Source organism: Canis lupus, chromosome 17, assembly GCF_003254725.2.
Source record: "Canis lupus dingo isolate Sandy chromosome 17, ASM325472v2, whole genome shotgun sequence".
NCBI lineage: Eukaryota > Metazoa > Chordata > Mammalia > Carnivora > Canidae > Canis > Canis lupus.
The window spans coordinates 18783787-18803050 of NC_064259.1; the positions used below are offsets into that span (position 1 = coordinate 18783787).

A 19264-nucleotide genomic window follows, 5' to 3' on the forward strand; every position below is an offset into this window, starting at 1 on the left:
AAATAGCTGTCATCATATCAGTGAGTGGCTTTATCTAGGGAAAGCATATATAAGAAAGAAGAACCTCATCTTTTAAGGGCAGAGGAAGAGAATTCTGACAAACAATATAGGAACAGCATATATAAGAAAGAAGAACCTCATCTTTTAAGGGCAGAGGAAGAGAATTCTGACAAACAATATAGGAACTGAACCGGATTTGAGTATCTTGAGATAGGGACACCAGTTATGAGTAAGTGGTATAATCCAGATGGTAAGATCTGAACTTGGACAATAGAGAAGAGACATTTCTGAGCTAGAACGGACAGCATTTTCTGATTAGCTAAATGCTGCTGATATAAGAAGAGCATTAAGATAAGTTTCTATCTTGGGTGACTGTAGAATTGTAATATTAACCAAGACAGAAGCTCTAAGAAAGTAGAAATTTGGATACTAGATTTGGAGGATACAAAATGTTCACTTTTCAGGTTACCTAATCTGATGCACCTATAAAGACATCCAGGTGGAAACGTTATGAGATGGTAAGGATTCTGTCCAAGCTGCAGATCCAAATTTGGTAGTTACCAGGGAATGACATTCCACAAAAAGCATGCACAGGAAACAGGAGAAGAACAATCAGAACAGAGGTTGAAAAAAAGGAAAAATCAGAATACAGGTTAAAGAAAAGCATTTCAAGGAGATGATGGTCATAATTATCAAATATCACAGAAGTCAAGACTAAGCCATTAGTTTTGGCAATCTGTACAGGAACTGGCTGTAAAAGTCAAAATAAAGTAGACCAAGCAGTAATTGGGAGTGAAGTGTAGGTGACTCAAGAAGTATGTTATTAAAAGACAGAAAAAGGGTGGGAGGAGAGATAAGAGGCTTTAGGAAAGAGGCAAGGTTATAAGACTTTCCTTTTAGATGGGAGAACAAAACTATTTTTAGAGAAAGAGGAAGAGATTTAATTTCCAAAAGGAGAAGGAAAAACGGTTACCTAATAATGAAAGCTAGAGTCCAGAGAAAGTAGACAGCTCTAGAGTATAAAGCTAGAACATGGGGCACATATTTCTGGCTCTGAGAATATAGGACAAAAAAGATAGTTAAGGATGAGTAAAGACATATTTAAGTTTGGAAGCAGAGGGAAAAGGAGTTAAGTAAGTACAGCTTTTCTTTGCAACTCTTTTTTTTCTCTCTTTTCTTTGGGCCCAGAGAGTCCAAAGGGCAGGGCTGAAAACAAACTTCAATCTCTTGGGTCCCCAGGTACCTAAGCACAAATTTCTCAAGTAACAAGAGAAGGTAGCATGCAAGTGTTCCCATGAATCAACCAGGTATGCGCATTTCAGCTCGTGGTCACCTAGCTACGCCTTACAAATACATTTGTTACATGGCTGAGTGTGGGGAAAAAAACATTCTAGGCCAAGGTAATATGTGCAAAAACAGAGTGAAGAGCGTGTTCTGGGAAAATAGGTGGTGGTTTATTCACATGAAATGTCGAAGAGCTTAACAATGCAAGGAACTAGAACAATAGTGTAAAAATAAGTATTATATTGATACCTAGCTGATAAAAATGTAAATCAGCACAATAACTTTTCTGGAAAGGAATCTGGAAATGGACTTATTTAGCCTGCCTTTTTCCAAAAAGAATTAAAGCTCCTGCAAAAATACAAACACGTTAAATTAAAAAGTAGATGGGTAAATGAAGGTAAATAGAAAATAAGTGATTGCTTTCACTTTTCATATGTTTGACGTTCTTCATAAATAAAAGTTGAAAAAGACACCTAGTGTATCTGACTTGACCACTGGCTCTTCCTCAGTTGTTCCCTAGAATCAACATGGCAGTTCCTCAACTGCTTTCACACCTACCTCACCATCCCCTTTCCACCATTATTCCCATACTTCTTGGTGAAGTCAATATCCACACAAACGAACCTGCTCACATCCTGGCCTCCAAGTCTGAACCCTGATATATTCCAAATGTCTTATCCTCCATCTTATCTTAGCCAGGCACTTCCAGGTCCCACCCTAGGCCTTGTTATCATGATGACTGTACTCCTCCGTAACCCACTTCAAGCCTCCCTTCACCAGAGTCTCATTCAACAGCCCACTCTTTCTAGTTCCCAGACTCCAGCAATTCTCGAACTCTGCCAGGACCTACAAAATAATGGTCGTTGCAATTTGTCACTGTCCCTTATTTTTCCTTATGTCCTAACATCCTCTTCCTTAGGTCCTAATATCCCTCCTTACCCAAATTAAGTATCGCAGTCCACTATCGTAAATAAGTAATTGTATACACCCTCAAGTTCACTCTCCCCTCTTCTTGTATACTATGCATCTGGTAAAACCCTACTGCTATTCCATGGGCACATGAATGAAGGTGTTGACTGACAGACATCATTTTAAACTCCTGAACACTAACTCCTGCCAGCCTGACAAGTCCATGTTTCCCTAGCCCATCTGCTCCCCTTCTCCTGGCCCCTCCATGACCATTTCACACTTCTTTCCCTCACTCTCCCAAACTCTTAACATGTGTCATAAATGCTTTTCATCCAGCTTATTGCCTTTCAATTTGAAGGCATCTTTTACTATATCACCTTATTTTCATATGAAAATTTGTCAATTTTTTCTGACTACTGAGTACACAAATTAGATTAATTCATTCAATAGAGAAAGAATCAAGAAAATAAATTTCAGAATACTACATGTGTATTACAAATCATAATTTCCAGGCTGTAGTAGATAGGTAATGTTTGTGGTATAAAGTAAATTTTAAAAAAATACACAATTCTAGAATATGGATGCCAATATTCAAAATTATATATGTGGGCAGCCCGGGTGGCTCAGTGGTTTAGCGCTGACTTTGGCCCAGGGCATGATCCTGGAGACCCACGTCAGGCCTCAGGTCCCATGAGTCCCACGTCAGGCTCCCTGCATGGAGCCTGCTTCTCCCTCTGTCTCTGCCTGTCTCTCTCTCTCTCATGAATAAATAAAATCTTTAAAAAAAATTATATATGCACATGTCAAGGATTAGAAGAAAACCTCTTAAGGGAAAGGATCTTCTCCCTCTCCCCCTCCTGCTCATGCTCATGTTCTCTAAAATAAATAAATACTTTTTTAAAAAAAAAGCATTAGTATGTAAAAGTAGTTGACTTAAGTTGGAAGAATTTTTTATTTTCCAAATTTTGTTATTTTTTAAAAATCTCTATAAAACACATATACCAAAATGTGAAGTAACTAAAAACAGACAAATTTGGACTACTACTCAGCTATTAAAAAAATAAAATTTGCCATTTGCAATGACGTGGATAGAACTAGAGGGTATTATGCTAAGTGAAATAAGTCAATCAGAGAAAGACAATTATCATCTGGTCTCATCCATGTGGAATTTAAGAAACAAAACAGGATCATTGGGGAAGAGAAGAAAAAATAAAACGATAAAATCAGAGAGTGAGACAAACCATAAGAGACTTAATTACAGGAAACAAACTGAGGGTTAATCGAGGGGCAGGGGTAGGGGGTGGGGGGATGGGGTAACTAGGTGATGGGCATTAAGGAGGGCACATGATACAATGAGCACTAGGTGTTATATAAGACTGATGAATTCCTGACCTCTACCTCTCAACTAATAATACATTATATGTTAACTAACTTAATTTAAATTTAAAAATATGTAAAAAAAAATAAATGTTACTAGATCTATAAAACAGAAAAAAATCAAAATAAAAACAGACAAATATTATGACTTTAGTAATTCAAAGAAGAGAAGTCTATTGGTAAATTTATTTGTCTTAAAAAATGAGCAATGCCTTCTATGGGGGTTTTTCTCTGGACATCAATTGGATGTCCAACAATTCAATTCTGACACTACCTATCTAGAGTTAAGTGGTCCCCACAGGTTAGGCCTTAGTCCCATGAGACTGCCTCTATTTCAGGCACTGGTCACTAGTCCTGGGCCATCTTCTGACCAGCCAGCTACAAATCAGGGATTCCCATGATCCCCTCCTTGGGTTGATAATTTGCTAGGAAAGCTCTCAGAACTTAGGAAAAAAAATTACTTACATTTACTGTTTTAATATAAAGGATACAATTCAGGAACAGCCAAATGGAAGAGACACACTGGGCAAGGTATGGGGGACAGGGCATGGAGCTTCCATGCCCTCTCCAGGCATATCATCCTCCCAGCACCTCAATGCATTCACCAATCTGGATGCTCTCTGAATATCAATGTTCTAGAGCTTTTATAGAGCTCAATCTCCAGTGCCCATCTCCTCTTCCTGAAGGTTGGCAGGTGGGGTGAAAGGTATCCTAATCCTCAGGCTATATAGGGGTAACACTCTAAGCCACCTCATTAGCATACCTCAGGTATAATGGGAAAGGGCTTACTATGAATAAAAGACACTTCTACCACTCAGGAAATTCCAAAAATTTTAGGAGGACAGGAACTAGGGACCAAGACCATATATATTTTTGTATTCTACTACACACTCTTAATTTTAACACAATAGCAAATATAACCAGAGCCTTGCCTTTGTCTATATTTTAGTCTATTATAAACAATATTAAGTAACAAATCTGTTTTACAGAAACATTTAACTAAAATTATCAATCTCCTCTCAAACCCTACCATGCTACATCTAGTGCTAGCGTTACAGAGAAAAAAGTACACTCTTCCACACACATCCTACTACAGAGGCCTAAAGAGACTGGCATCTGAAACCAACACCACACACAGAAAGTCCATCTGCAACAGGTAGTTTCCAACCTTAACCCAATACAAACAGAACAAGAGAGTAAAGAAAATGAAACCAGTAGCCGATGGGTACAAAAGCATCCATCTATTTTCCTATTCTATCAGTCCAATTTAAGGTGGGTTTTTAAAAATATCAGTATGTTTCAATTACTGGAAAATATACTATCACTGCAGCAAAAAGAATGCTCTTAAATAGAACATCCCAATCCACTGAGGAAGCAAATATAAAATAACAAATGTGGAATGAGGATTTTATTTTATTTTTTAAAGATTTTATTTATTTACTCATGAGACACACAGAAAGAGAGACAGAGACACAGGCAGAGGGAGAAGCAAGCTCCATGCAAGGAGCCCGATGTGGAACCTGATCCCAGGACTCCAGGATCATGCCCAAAGCCAAAGGCAGGTGCTTAACCGCTGAGCCACCTGGGTGTCCCTGGAATGAGGATTTTAAAAGCAAACTCCAAGCTCTGAGAGGGAGAAAAACTAACACAAAGCAAGACAGAGATACCTTATTATGGAATTATTTCCACCAAAACCAACAGTGTGTCCAGAAAATATCTCTGAACATTAATACCTAACCCAAACAAGGTCTTGCTTCCCCCAAATACTTCGAAAACATAAATTTACAAATTCTCTTCACCAATCTGAGTTTTTTCATTTTGAGGAGCCATGGACTTAAAAATCTGGCAAACTTATAGTTGCTCTTTCTGGAAAAAACACAAATGCACAAAATGTGGCATACAATTCCTAAGGTTTTAGACCTCTAAAGCCAATACAGAGGATTCATGTATTCCACAGCTAAGTCTTTATTTTTTTTTTAAAGATTTTATTTATTTACTTGACAGAGAGAGAGAGAGAGAGAGCAAGTGAGCACAAGAAGGCAGAGTGGCAGGCAGAGGGAGAGAGAGAAGCAGACTCCCAGCTAAGCAGAGAGCCCAATGTGGGGGGTTGAACTGAGGACCCTGGGATCCTGACCAGAGCTGAAGGCAGACGCTTAACCAACTGAGGTACCCAGGTGTACCATAGCTAAGGCTCTTAATTATAAATACACTAAGTCCCACTTTTAAAAATGTATTCAAATTTACAATTTTAGAGTGGGAAATAATCCTTCCATTATGTATTCCATTATTTTCAAACTATTCTAACCATGGCCCACCTAAGTGGCACAAGAGACCCAACCTAAGTACCTGCTTCCATTTTCCAAAAGAAAAATAACTCCATGATGAAGAATTATACATGCAACAGTTGCAAAAGAGCAAAATGGGCTCACAAAAATCAAAGACTATGAACATGAAATAGTAGCCCTTAAGAAATAAGAAAATAACTTGCATTTTAGTGTCACTCATCAGGAAAAGCCTTCTGACCTAGCATGTGCCCTGAACCATACTGGAGAAGCAGCAATCTAATCCAAAAATTTCAGCCATTTTTCCACTGCGATTCTATGTAATAGCTCATTAGTAGTATAAAATCTAATCTCCTAAATTGGATCCCTCATATATTGCTGGTAGGAATGTAAAATGATTCAGTGCTTTGGAAAACAATTTGGCAGTTTCTCAAAATGCTAAGCATAGGTTACCATGTATCACCAATTTCACCCCTAGGTATGAACCCAAGAGAAATGAAAACCTAAACCTATGTCCACACAAAAATGTGTATACAGATGCTCACAGCAGTATTATTCATAATATCCAAAAGGTGGAAACAATCCAAATGTCTATCTCCTGATGACTAGATAAACCAAATGTGATATATCCATACAACAGAATAGCCATAAAAAGGAGTGAATTATTCATGTTATAATTATTCATATATGCTATAAAAAGAATTATTCATGTATGCTATAACAAATATGGAAAAACATTATAGTTGTAAAATAAACCAAGCACAAAAGACCACACAAATTTTATGTTCCCATTTACATAAAATGTCCAGAAGAGGCAAATCCATAATTGACAAAAAGTAAATTATTAGTTGCCTAGGGCTGGGGGTGTTGGGGGGAAATAGGAATGGCAGCTAATGGATAAGGGGGTTCTTTGGGGGATGATGAAAATGTTCTAAAATTAGAGGGTGCCTGGGTGGCTCAGTCAGTTAAATGTCTGCCTTCGGCTCAGGTCATGATCCTGGGGTCCTGGGATCTGGTCCTGCATAGGGCTCTCTGGTTGGCGGGAAGTCTGCTTCTCCCTCTCCGCCTCTCACCACTGCTCCTGCTCTCTTCCTCCCTTTCAAATAAATATCTTTTTTAAAAATGTTCTAAAATTAGATATTGGTGATGGCTGCACAATTTTGTGAATATAATAAAAGTCACAGAATTGTAAACTTTAAAAGGCTGAATTTTATGGTATGAATTATATCTCAACAAAACTGTTACATTAAAAATCTAATCTCCTTCACATGGTTTACAAGGTGTTTTAGGGTTTATTCTCTGCCTACTTCTGTACTGTTGGAATATGTTCTCACTTTATCTCTGCCCCATCTTATTTCATTCCCCCCTCTTTGAACCTGTGGAACTACCTACCTCCTCAATGATACTTCCATTTACAAAAGCTTCTGTTGCCACATTCCTGTTTCATCTTGTATACATCTCCACTAAACTACATCTACCTAGTATTTTTATTTATTTTTTTTAAAGATTTATTTATTTATTCATGATAGATATATATATATAGAGAGAGAGAGAGGCAGAGACACAGGAGGAGGGAGAGAAGCAGGCTCCATGCCGGGAGCCCAACGTGGGACTCGATCCCGGGACTCCAGGATCGCACCCTGGGTCAAAGGCAGGCGCCAAACCGCTGAGCCACCCAAGGATCCCCCGACCCAGTATTTTTAAACTTTATTTTCATGCCAACCACCTCTATGACACTGTGAAGTCCTATGAATTTCTCTTCATTTTCATATACCTAGTGTCCAGAAGTCAGCCATGTGACTGGCACTAAGATATCCTTTAAGAAACACAAATGCTTTAACTGTCAGAGGTTAGGATTCTTTCAATTGTAATGAGGACAAGAAGGCTGATAACTTGAACTCTGAAAATACATCAACCAACTTGTGTTTAAATCCCAGCATAGATACTCCTTAGTTTTGTGGACTCCACATGACATAGCTTCAACTTCCTAACCTATAAGTGCCATATCTAAATGCCAGGTTGTTCTAAGTGAATGTCTGTAAAACATCTGACATATAGAAGGTGCTCATAAATGATGGTAATTATTACTATTATTTCAACATTATTTTTAATAGTTATCTTGATTTTCACAATAGTAATTGGTACTTTAGTTTGTTGTACCAATTACTAATAAAAAGGGCATATTTTTCTTACTTTAATCAATATCTGAGAAAAAGGTTACTATTATTTCTATCTAAAGGCTTAGGGTCCCAATATGCAAAGCATGTTGAGACTTAAAAGCTTCAAAGATACTTTTCTATACAAACCTAGTTACTACTTCTAGTTCTGCAATTTAGCCATCTTCAGCCTAAGATGTTTAAATACAGATTATAAATTTGAACTTTTATAAATGTTAAGTTTAGTCTACAAAGAATCAACCAATAAACTAAGCAAGTATAAACAGAAATGGTAAACTAATACTGAAGTCGTTACTACTCAAATAATACTGCAGATTTAAATTAAATCAATTTTAGAAGAACTAGTCAACAACTGAACAAGACAATTCACCCACACAAAGGAGAAAAAAACACCTAAGAATAGCTTGTGACTCAGCCTGCACCGCTGTAAGGGGAAGGTGGGGGGAACCGGCTATTTGGTCTGTTCTCTTCAGTCTCAGATAAGGACTAAATATTAGAACTATTTACTTGTCTTGAGTAAGAAATACAGAGGGAGGGACACTAGGTGGCTCAGCGGTTAAGCGTCTGCCTTTGGCTCAGGGAGTGATCCCGGGAATCTCCGGATGAGTCCCACATTGTGCTCCCTGCATGGAGCCTGCTTCTCCTTCTGCCTATGTCTCTGCCTCTCTCCCTCTGTGTCTCTCATGAATAAATAAATAAAATCAGAAGAAGAAGAAGAAGAAGAAGAAGGAGGAGGAGGAGGAGGAGGAGGAGGAGGAGGAGGAGGAAGAAGAAGAAGAAGAAGAAAGAAGAAAGAAGAAAAGAAGAAGAAGAAATAGTAGTAGCAGTAGTAGTAGTAGTAGTAGTAGTAGTAGTAGTAGTAGTAGTATAGGGATGCCTGGGGTGGCTCAGCGGTTGAGTATCTGCCTTCGGCTCAGGGCCTGATCCTGGAGTTCCAGGATCGAGTCCCATACTGGGCTCCCTGAGAGGAGCCTGCTTCTCCCTCTGCCTATGTTTCTGCCTTCTCTCTAGGTCTCTCATGAATGAATAAATAAAATCTTTAAAAAAAAAAAAAAAGTACAGAGGGAAAACATTCAGGTAGATGCATCACCCTCAAGTAAAATATCACCTTTGAAACAAAGATAACTTTCTAAGTTCTGAAGCCATTCAAGAAAACACACAGGAAAAAAGTTGATTCATTTATATGATATTCATTGAAAACAAAATTAAAAGGTAAATGTGGAAAAAATAAATATCATAGTCTATATTTTTAATGTTCAGAGAACTACTGAAATAGATAATGAAAACACTAAGACCTTAAATAGTTTTCCAAAGGGGAAATGAAATTGGGTAATAAATGTTAACATAAATTAATCAATACAATGCAAATGAAGTTTTGTTTCTCCCGAAAAACCTATTCAAAAAAAAAAAAAAAAACCAACAAAAATTAGCGTTGGCTAATTTATAAAGATGTAACAGAAGAGCTGGAGTGTGTTATGCTAAGTGAAATAACTCAGCCAGAGAAAGACAAATACCATATGATATCATTCATATGTAGAATTTAAGGGGGAAAAAAACCAAACAGATGAACATATGGGAAGGGGGGTTAAAAAGGAGAGAGGGAAAGCCATAAGTGACTCTTAATGACAGAGAACAAACTGAGGGTTGATGGAGGGAAGAGGGTGGAAGATGGGCTAGATGGGGGATGGCTAGCTTGAGCCTTAAGGAGGGCACTTATGATGAGCACTGGATGTTTTATGTAAGTGATGAAGCACTGAATTCTATTCCTGAAACCAATATTGACTGAATGTTAACTAAAATTTAAAAAAGAACAACACTGCCTTGGCTAATACTCAGGGATAGAAGAGTTGAGGGGAGTTAAGTGCTGACATATGGGAATGCAAATTGGTATAGTTCCTCAGAAAGCAGTTTGAGAACATACAGCAAGAACCCTACCACTGTTCATATCCAATAATCCAATAATTTCATTCTGGGAATCTGTCATAAGAAAACAATGATAGGGCAGCCAGGTGGCTCAGTGGTTTAGTGCCGCCTCCAGCCCAGGGCGTGATCCTGGAGACCTGGGATCGAGTCCCACGTCGGGCTCACTGCATGGAGCCTGCTTCTCCCTCCACCTTTGTCTCTGCCTCTCTCTCTCTCTCTCTCTCTCTCTGATGAATAAATAATTAAAAATCTTAAAAAAAAAGAATGATAAATGGGGGAAATGTGAAGATATTTACTGCAATTATTAGTTATTATAGAAAAAAAACGGGTAGTGACGAGTGCCTAACAATGGGGGAATACACTGAACTCCAAGTATCATGCTGCTACTTAAATCAAGTATCAAATTCATAATGGTATCTAAATTATATCTCAATAAACCTACTTTTAAAAACATAAGTTTGGCTAAACCATGCAATAACATGGAAACTGGTTATGTTCTTTCAATTAAAAGTTTATGATATATAAAAAAGTTTATGATATAAATGTGTATCATTATGAAAATAATAACAGCAGCCAATAATTACTGAATATTTACCAAATTTCAAGCCTGACACATAGGTCTTTACATGTTATCACTGACATCATCATTATATCAGGGCCATCCTGGAAGGGTCTGAGGTTCAGGGCCAGTCACCAACTGCGAGGTTGGTAAGTTACAGTAAGGTAACTTACAGTCTAAAAGGTAAGTTACAGTCTAAAAAAGGTCTCATCGTAAACAATTTCATAGGTCCCTTGAGAATATTAAAATTTTGAAACTGAAATTTGACTATTTCAGAAAACGTAATGTGTCCCTGATATGCTGCCCCCTTTCCTCCAGAGCCCAGGGCAGCAGCCCCAGCTAACCCAACCAAAAGACAGGCCTGATTATTATTGTTACATTTATAAAGAATTTATGAGATGGCCACACCAAACATACATCATCTCTTCATCTTCCTGAAAACTCTAAGTATTATTATGAAATCTCCACTTTTAAAGGAAGGGAAAACCGAGGCTTAGTGAGACTGTTACACTTACAAAGCTAATAAAAAGCTAAGCTGGAACTAAAACTCCACTCAGCAAAAGCCATGTTATTCTTAACTACCATGTGGTATTATAAAACATGCACAACAATGTATATGTTAAAAACAACAAAAAAAGAAAGTCAGAGTGGGTAGGAGATACCAAAATGTGGTTTTTATTGGCTGGTGGTCTTCGAATGACATTAACTTTTTCTCCTATTTTACAAAGTTTCTTTAATCAGCATGTATTATTTTACCAATAAATATAAGTTTAAGTTACATAATGAGAAATAAAGTTAAATTGAAAGAGGAAAAGGGGGACACCTGGGGGGCTCAGCAGTTGAGTATCTGCCTTCAGCTCAGGGTATGATCCCGGGTCTGAGGACAGGTCTGAGGACTGAGTCCCACATCAGGCTCCCTGCATGGAGCCTGCTTCTCCCTCTGCCTGTGTCTCTCTGCCTCACAGAGACACAGAGAGATCTGTGTCTCTCATGAATAAATAAAATCTAAAAAAAAAAAAAAAAAAAGTTAATGTAATTCAGAGACCAGCAGGCAGTATCAAAATTAAACTAGTAAATTTAGAGGAAAATGTCTCTTAACAAAATCAGAACAGAAACGTAATAAATGCTGGAAAGAAAAGGAACTGAGATCTAATCAAATACCCCAATGGCCAGAGAGGAGTGTGACTAGAACCCCAAGACCCCAAAGACAACAGCTTCACAGTTCTCTCCCCTAATGCCCCTAGGGCACTTCAAAATCCTACCAGAATTACATCAGGACCCTCCAACTGCCCCCCCCCCCCCAGCCTGGAAAAAAGAGGAAAGTCAGAAGAGAAACTGAGCTAAAAGGAAAAGATTTGGAAGGAAAATTCAAATATTCTGAACACTAGAACAGGTGTACTGGGGTGAAAGGGATACTTCCTCAGGCTTTCCCAGAGGCAAGGCTGATAATCCCCAAAGCCATTCTAGGTAACTTGCTGTTCCCAGAATGGGAAATTTCCAAGTCTGTTTTCATTCAATTTGTTTCTAGGTCTCTCCTTTCCCCACTTTCCTCCCTGGCCTTCTAAGCCCAGTTCCAATGTTACGTCCTTGGTATAAGTTTCTTTATATACTTGGAAGGTGGATTCCCTTTTTGATATCACCATCATCATCATGAGCACCTTTAATTCAAATCAACAAATATTTACCAAGTTATGAGTTGTATAAGACCTGGATAAGATGTGTAAGAGCAGGGAATATAGAAGAGCAATCCCAGAAAAAATGCCTCAACTGAGTAATGAAGAACTAATCAATTAATAAGTATCATCTAGTAGGCTAGAAAAGGAGATTTTTAGGACTTGGGAACAGAAATAGGCAAAGACACAGAGGAAAAAGATGTTTGAGAATTAAAAGAAAATGTCAGAGGACTCTGTAAACAAGGCTAATAACAGCACCTATCCTATAGGAATGTTGTAAAAATTAAATGAGGGAATCATGTAGTGAATTAAAATAGTGCTGTATACGGGAGGTACTATATAAATGATAGCTATGATCATTGATAAATATCTAAAAACAAAATTAAGAAACAAACGGGAAAAAATTTATCTACATGGTAAAGAGTTACTATTCTTAAACATAAAGAATCCTTAGAAATAACCGAGAGATGAAAATGCCTAAGAAGTGAGAAAGGGCAGAGATCTCAAAGAAGAAAAATCTTTCAAAGTATAACTTCAATAATGAAGAAAAACAAGGTAGTCTTTAACAAATTAGTAGATTAAAAAAAAAAAAAAAACAATGTTTCTGAGGATGTGGGAAACAGGACTGGTTTCACTGGCAGCACACTTTGGTACTGACAAGTTTTTCTGGAAGACAACTTGGCAATACATTTATAAAGGCCACAGGAAGTGCCCATACCTTTTGATATAAGACTACTACAACTACTTGTTAATTTACTCTAAGGAAATATAGATGTGCACACAGATATGGTTACAAAGATGTTAACTGTACATAGTTTAAATTTTTTAAAAAACATTACAAAATACTTTAATGCTATAAAACCAATATGAGCCCAAGATGCAGAGTCAGACTAAGTTCATATTCTCTACCACTTATTAGCTATGGGATCTTGGGAAAATTACTAAACCTGTCCTTGTTCAATCTTAACAATAAATAAATAAATAATAGACTAGCTCTTAGGGAGAAGCTGAAGATTAAATGAGTAAAAATATGGAAAGATAAATATACAATAAAATAGAATGTTTTTGATAAATGCTAGTAAGCTAAAAAAGCAGATTACATAGCAGAGTGTATAATTCCATTTTTTGCAAAGAAAAATTTCTAGAAGGAGATCCACCAAAATATTAATACTGACTATTTCTCTGGGTAATATGACTATTAGAGACTATTATTTTCTTCTTTCAATCTGCTTGTTGCTTTACAATTTTCCAATTTTCTGGGTGCAAACCCAACAGAAATATCATGATTATAGACATTTATGTTACAATGATGTAAAATACTAAGTTTACTCATAAAACACACACAATAATCTTTTCCCAGATCTTGAATTCCTTAATAGTAACTTCAAATAAGGCAAATTTACTTCTCCCAATTACCCCCCACCCAACTGCTCACACATTCCCTGTACCCTCATTTCCTACCTTACTTTTCTCCATAGCCCTAGCAAATTCTAACTTCTAGACATTTTATTATCTCTTCTCCTTCTTGACTGTAAGGAGCACAATGGCAGGAATGAGCTCATATGCTCATTGCCTGGACCAGTTCCTGGCATGAAGGAATTCAGTATTTATTTTTAAAAAAATTAATTTGGTACCAGATTTATGAGTAACTTCTGTTGGGTTTAATTCTTTAAAGATGAAAAATGGCCGTTGATAATAAAGAAAAAGTTAAAGCAGATGACAGAAAATGGGGAGGGGGGAGCTCCCTCCCTCCCCATTGAAGCCCCTAGAAATACAAATGTGAGGTAAAGTCAATCTAATGAGGAAAGCAGTAACAAAGATGTATTTAAGAAGGAGTTGCAGCAAGTACTTTTTTGAGATGAGGTTACCATCATGCTACAAAGACTATAAAACCTAGATACTGGAGGGACACCTGGGTGGCTCAGCACCTGATCCCAGGGCCTGGGATCGAGTCCTGCTCTAGGCTCCTTGTGGGGAGCCTGCTTCTTCCTCTGCCTATGTCTCTGCCTGTGTCTCTCATGAATAAATAAATAAAATCTTTAAAAAAACAACAATGAGGTATTGGAGTAATGTTCAAAAAAAGTTTTAGTTTATCTGTATCTAGTCTAAATGGCTCTGAACATCTCAAGCATACAAGTGACTCATCTCTCTGGACCTAGTGGAACGCTGGATCCTTGGAGCCCAAAACTTCAAATCAGAATCACAGAATGAGAACCAGACACCAGAAGGAAGGAGAGGTAGACAGCGAAACCCTTCCAATATAGGCTGTCTCTTCAGTAAGACAAAATCAACTTATAAGCTGGAACTTCACTGGAACTTTGGAAGAGGGAAAGCCTAAAATGCTCTTGATGAGGAGAAAGTAAATAGAAATTAAACTATAGCTTCTGTTCTACCATTCAGGTTTCCAGGATTTACCACAAAGTTACAAAGTGCTACACATACATGCATCTTAGTCCACATCATTCTCTGCAAATTTCATTAATCTTGAAGTTCTCATTTATATTCACCAAAATGTATTCCATGCTCACTAAAAAGTAAAATTACCAAATGCTATATATGCTGTGAAATTTATTAACCTGCCCTACTTCTTATATTTAAGCACTCATTCTTAAGTGTGAAAGAGGAGCAGTAGGGTGGTGAAAAGTGTCCAAATACATATACCAATGTGTTTAAGGAAAAAGAATATGATAAAGCAGTAGTTATCAGTGCCCTCCTATCAGAAAAAATAAACCTTCCTGGGCTTTATCTGCATGGACTCTCCAAGTTTGATGCGGCCCACCATTCTTGACCATTCTTTCCCATTGTCAGCCTCATACCAGGCAAGCATTCTTCACACTGAAAAGTACATTAAAAAAAAAAAAGTACATTATTTAAGCACCTGGATTTGAAGACTTGGAAGTGATAATCTAAAGCAGTAGTTTCTTTTGCAGATATAGATGTTTTCTTCTTTTAGACTATGTTTCTCCCCTACCCCAAATTAAGGGGACTAAAAAGATTCTTTAGGGCGGATATGAGATTCTGGATCAGTTCTTTTATTTTCCAGACGTCTTATATGGATTGTTTTGATGATAAGATTAAAAAATGAGGCAAAAAAAGTTAATTTTTTCCAGTCATTAGGTAAAAAGACCCTTCCCTCCCAAAAAAAAGCATTAAAGTAGTTTGAACTTTCTCACTGAAGCTAATTGGAATAGTGGTAACATTTATTGGGCACTTATACTAAGCAATAGTCACTGTGCTAAGCACTTTATATTACATACAATAAAACTATGAGATAGATACATTTTACAGATGAGAAACAGAAGCTGAGAATTAAAATCAGTTGCTCAAGGTCATACAGCTTTTTGGTGTTGGGAGTCAGGAGCAAGAGGATTAACTTGCAAGCCAGTATCTTATCTACTATGGTTACAATGCAAATAAGTGAAATTTTTATTAACCACAACACTTTTTCTAAAGTGAATATGCATTAGTGAAGAAAATAATCTAGGAAACATAAAACACTTACTTAAATGAGACAAGTTAAATGTCTACCACCTGGTAATAGATCCCTAAATGTCTCCTATAACCACTGCTGAATAGCTTCACAAGTAACTAAATCACTCAGCGTCCTGATATAGCTGTGAAATGATTTTTTAAGTGGATCTCTCAAAAATAATACTATACATTTGCAAATGAAATATGCTGCCCTCTTAGAGTTGTATAAATACCTTATTTCTTGATGTAGTCACTGCCCTATTTCTGCCGTTTCCTCTCTTCCTCCCCCACTTCCTCTCTGCCTTAAGATCCTTTAAGATCAGTTCAGTTCCTCCTTCTCAAAGAATACCTACAAAAATGCAGTCTACCCAAAAGAACTCTAACACCAGCAGCTGTCTTCTGTCTTCAGTTGCTGTGCTCTATAGTTACAGGAGGGTACAAGTAAAATCTAAACTCAAGAAAAAAAGCCAGCATCTCTGATGCACCTTCATCTTCAGATCTATTCACCTACAGAATTAATTCTTTCAGATTTTATTTACTTATTCATGAGAGACACAAAGAGAAAGAGGCAGAGACACAGGCAGAGGGAGAAGCAGGCAGAGAGCCCGATGCGGGACTAGATCTCGGGATTCCAGGATCACACCCTAGGGCAAAGGCAGACGCTCAACTGCTGAGCCACCCAGGCGTTCCTACAGAATTAATTCTAAACATTCTTTTTTCTCTACTTCACACTTGGAATCCTGCCTTTAACAATTAGTGCACCAAAAAAGTCTGCCTTTTCTTAGTCTTTCTTCAAAAGTAGTTATTTCACACATTTTTCCCTAAGTAAGGTATTGAAAAGATCAGAATCCAAAAAGAAGAAAAAAAAGAAGGAAGCAAATGCACCGACAGGAATAAATACACCACATTTTTAGTAATGTAAGTTTTAGTGATATAATTTAGTAATATAATTAGTTTATTCTGAATCATTTCTGGAACCTGTTCATAAAATGCTTTACAAGTAAATATAGTATATAAGAATGCTACTTACCAGTAGGCTAACACGTATTTTCATTCATTGACTTATACGACAAATATTTATTGAATGCCCAAATAACTTTTTTAAAAAAGTTTCTGAATCTAGAGGGGTGATAAACGCACAGGTGCTAAAGTCAGAAGGATCTTGGTTTGAAACCTGGCTCTTGTATTTAGTAGCTCAGAGAGCAGTCAGTTAACCTCCAGATAGCATTTCACTCATTAAGTTGATAGGAAAAAAAGAACTACCCTTATGATCTTTGTGAGCTTTCACTGATTATGCAAAACAGCACAAGGCCTAACATGTACTAAGTGCTCAAAAAATAACAATGGTAAATATATTTTGCTATTGAAGAAAGTAGTTGAAGGAGATGGCCAAAAAAATGTTCTTTTTGTCTTACTAGTAAGATGAAAATTTGTGAAACTCTATTAAAGATACATTAAAAATAAAAATCTTAAGGATATGAGGGAATATTCCACTTTAAAAAAAAAAAAAAGGAAGTGTTTGCTATGTAGGGTGAAATGACTAAAAAATAAAGAAGAAAAAGAGATGGATTTAAAAAAACCCAAAAGCTCCAGATGTGGTCTTAGGTGCAGAGAGGTTCCTTATATATACATATATCTTTTTTTTGCAAAAATCCAATTTTTTATAACTATAATTGCAATCCCAGAATATGCCTAACACATTTCCTCGTATTCAGAAGAGATTGAGGTTTTAGCCTTGAGATCTGAACAACAGGAACTTTCTGCTCAATAATTCAGTATAGGTCAGGTTTTTTCAGACCATTCTACTTTTCCTTATGAAGGTGAGCGGAGGGAATAAATACACTAGAACATTGAAAAATACAAGGTGTTTTGCTGCTCATTAATATTGCATTAAAACAGCAGCAATGCACATTTTTCCATGCCCTTGAAAAATATAAAATTGTTTTTAAGTTAAGATTTTAGAAACAACTTCCACCTTCTTCTATACTTTTGAAATGACAAGAGATAAATGTCAATCACACCTCAATAAAGCTGGGGGTGGGTGGGAGGCAGAAATTACTAGACAAGGTTAGGCGCAGCCAGAGAGACCTAAAGGTATGCACATCAGAGTTGCTACTGTCTTTAAAATTTGAGGGACGTTATTAATTGATGTAAAGATTTACGTGATGTTTCCAGATTCCCTTTAGGTTTCAGCACTAACAATATAGCAAACCAGTACAGGGAAAGAGGCAATTAATTTTCTTAAGAGGCTTAAGAAGCTTAACCTAAATTAAGCTAACACAACACAAAATTCCAAGTCACACCTCGCCCATCTCAGGGGTAAGCAAAGTAAACACTAGTGAAAACAAAGTACAGCATTTAAGAAAGCGATCATTTTTGGGTTAACCTTAATTCCTAAACCGGCTGGCTCTATCAAACATATTCCCAATTCATAATTTTAACGCGAGTCTCAAATGCAAGCATACTTGCCATCGGCAATCATTCAACGCCAAAGCACAAGATCGGTCACCCCAACGCTGCATCTTTTCACAGAATGCAAAGCCAACTGTAGTTTCAGCCTCTGTTTACCCATTCACTACGCACATGCAGGCATCTTTTACAAAATAATAATAATAATAATAATAAGCAATAAACTTTACTGTGGTCTGAGAGATTACATCTCTCCGGGCTTCCTGTATACCCTGGACGTCAATAACGCTAAAGTCAAATCGTCAACATTTCCCAACTTTGGGTTAAGGCGAGCGGCGGACGCCGAGCATCCGCCCACTGGCCGCTCGTGACTCGGGCTACTTTGACGCACCGGGATGCGGCTCACCTGACAATCCGCACCAGCCATTACCAAGGAAAGCCAACTCTGTGAGGGGAAAAAAGGGGGGGGGGGCCGAGGAAGCGTGCGGGGACCCCACGGGCCCTCTTCTGGCGGCACCCCGAACACAAGGGGCCGCGCCGCCCCCGGCCCTCCGCGCCGCCCGCACCTGCCGGGGAGGCCGGGGGCCTCGAGACCCGGCCCCCGCCCCGGCCCCTCCGCGTCCGCCCGGGGCCCCGCCGCGGGGGCAGGAACCGGGAGCGGAGGTTTCCGCCCGGCGCCGCCGAGCCCGCCGGGGGCCTAGCTGCGGCTCCCGAGGGCCGGTCCGCGGCGGCCGGGGCGCGCAGCCGCCTCCCGGCCCGGCCCGGCCCGCCGAGCCTCCCCGCGGCGAGCGCGGCGGCGGCGGCGGCGCCAGCACCTGCCCCGCGCCCTCCCGCCGCCCGGGCCGGCCGCCTCACCCACCTGGCGCCCCCGCCGCGCCTGCCGCTCGTCACAGCGCGACCCCCGCGCCCCTCGGCACCGGCAGCGCGGCCGCGGGCGGACGCCGGGAGACGCTGCTCGGCCGCCGCCGCCGCCCGGTTCGTCTCCAGGCCGCCGACAGCGAACCTGTTGCGCAGCCTGTCACGGCCGCTCGGGCTCCGCGGCGCCGCCTCAGCCCCACAACAACATGGCGGCCGCGGCCTCCGCAGGAAGCCGGGGGGCGGGGAGCGAGGCGACGGGCCGGGCAGCTGACGGCCCGCCCGCCCGCCCGCCGGCGGCCAGCACCCCTCGGGAGCCCGCAGTCGGCGGGGGCGCGGCTCCTC

The 19264-nt window shown here is 39.1% G+C and overlaps 1 protein-coding gene across 13 annotated transcripts in view; it reads right to left on the bottom strand.

The window, feature by feature from the left end:
• The window catches only part of ITSN2 (intersectin 2), a 128536-nt gene that overhangs the window by 108793 nt on the left and 479 nt on the right, over window positions 1–19264 (bottom strand). For 5 of the 13 annotated variants that reach the window (XM_025454507.3, XM_049096062.1, XM_025454503.3 and 2 more), the window contains exon 1: window positions 18924–19061. The exons of 4 other annotated variants lie outside the window; for them this stretch is intronic. The gene's annotated coding sequence lies outside the window, so the exon portion shown is untranslated. 4 more of the 13 variants (XM_035700328.2, XM_035700327.2, XM_025454508.3 and 1 more) reach the window with 4 other exon arrangements.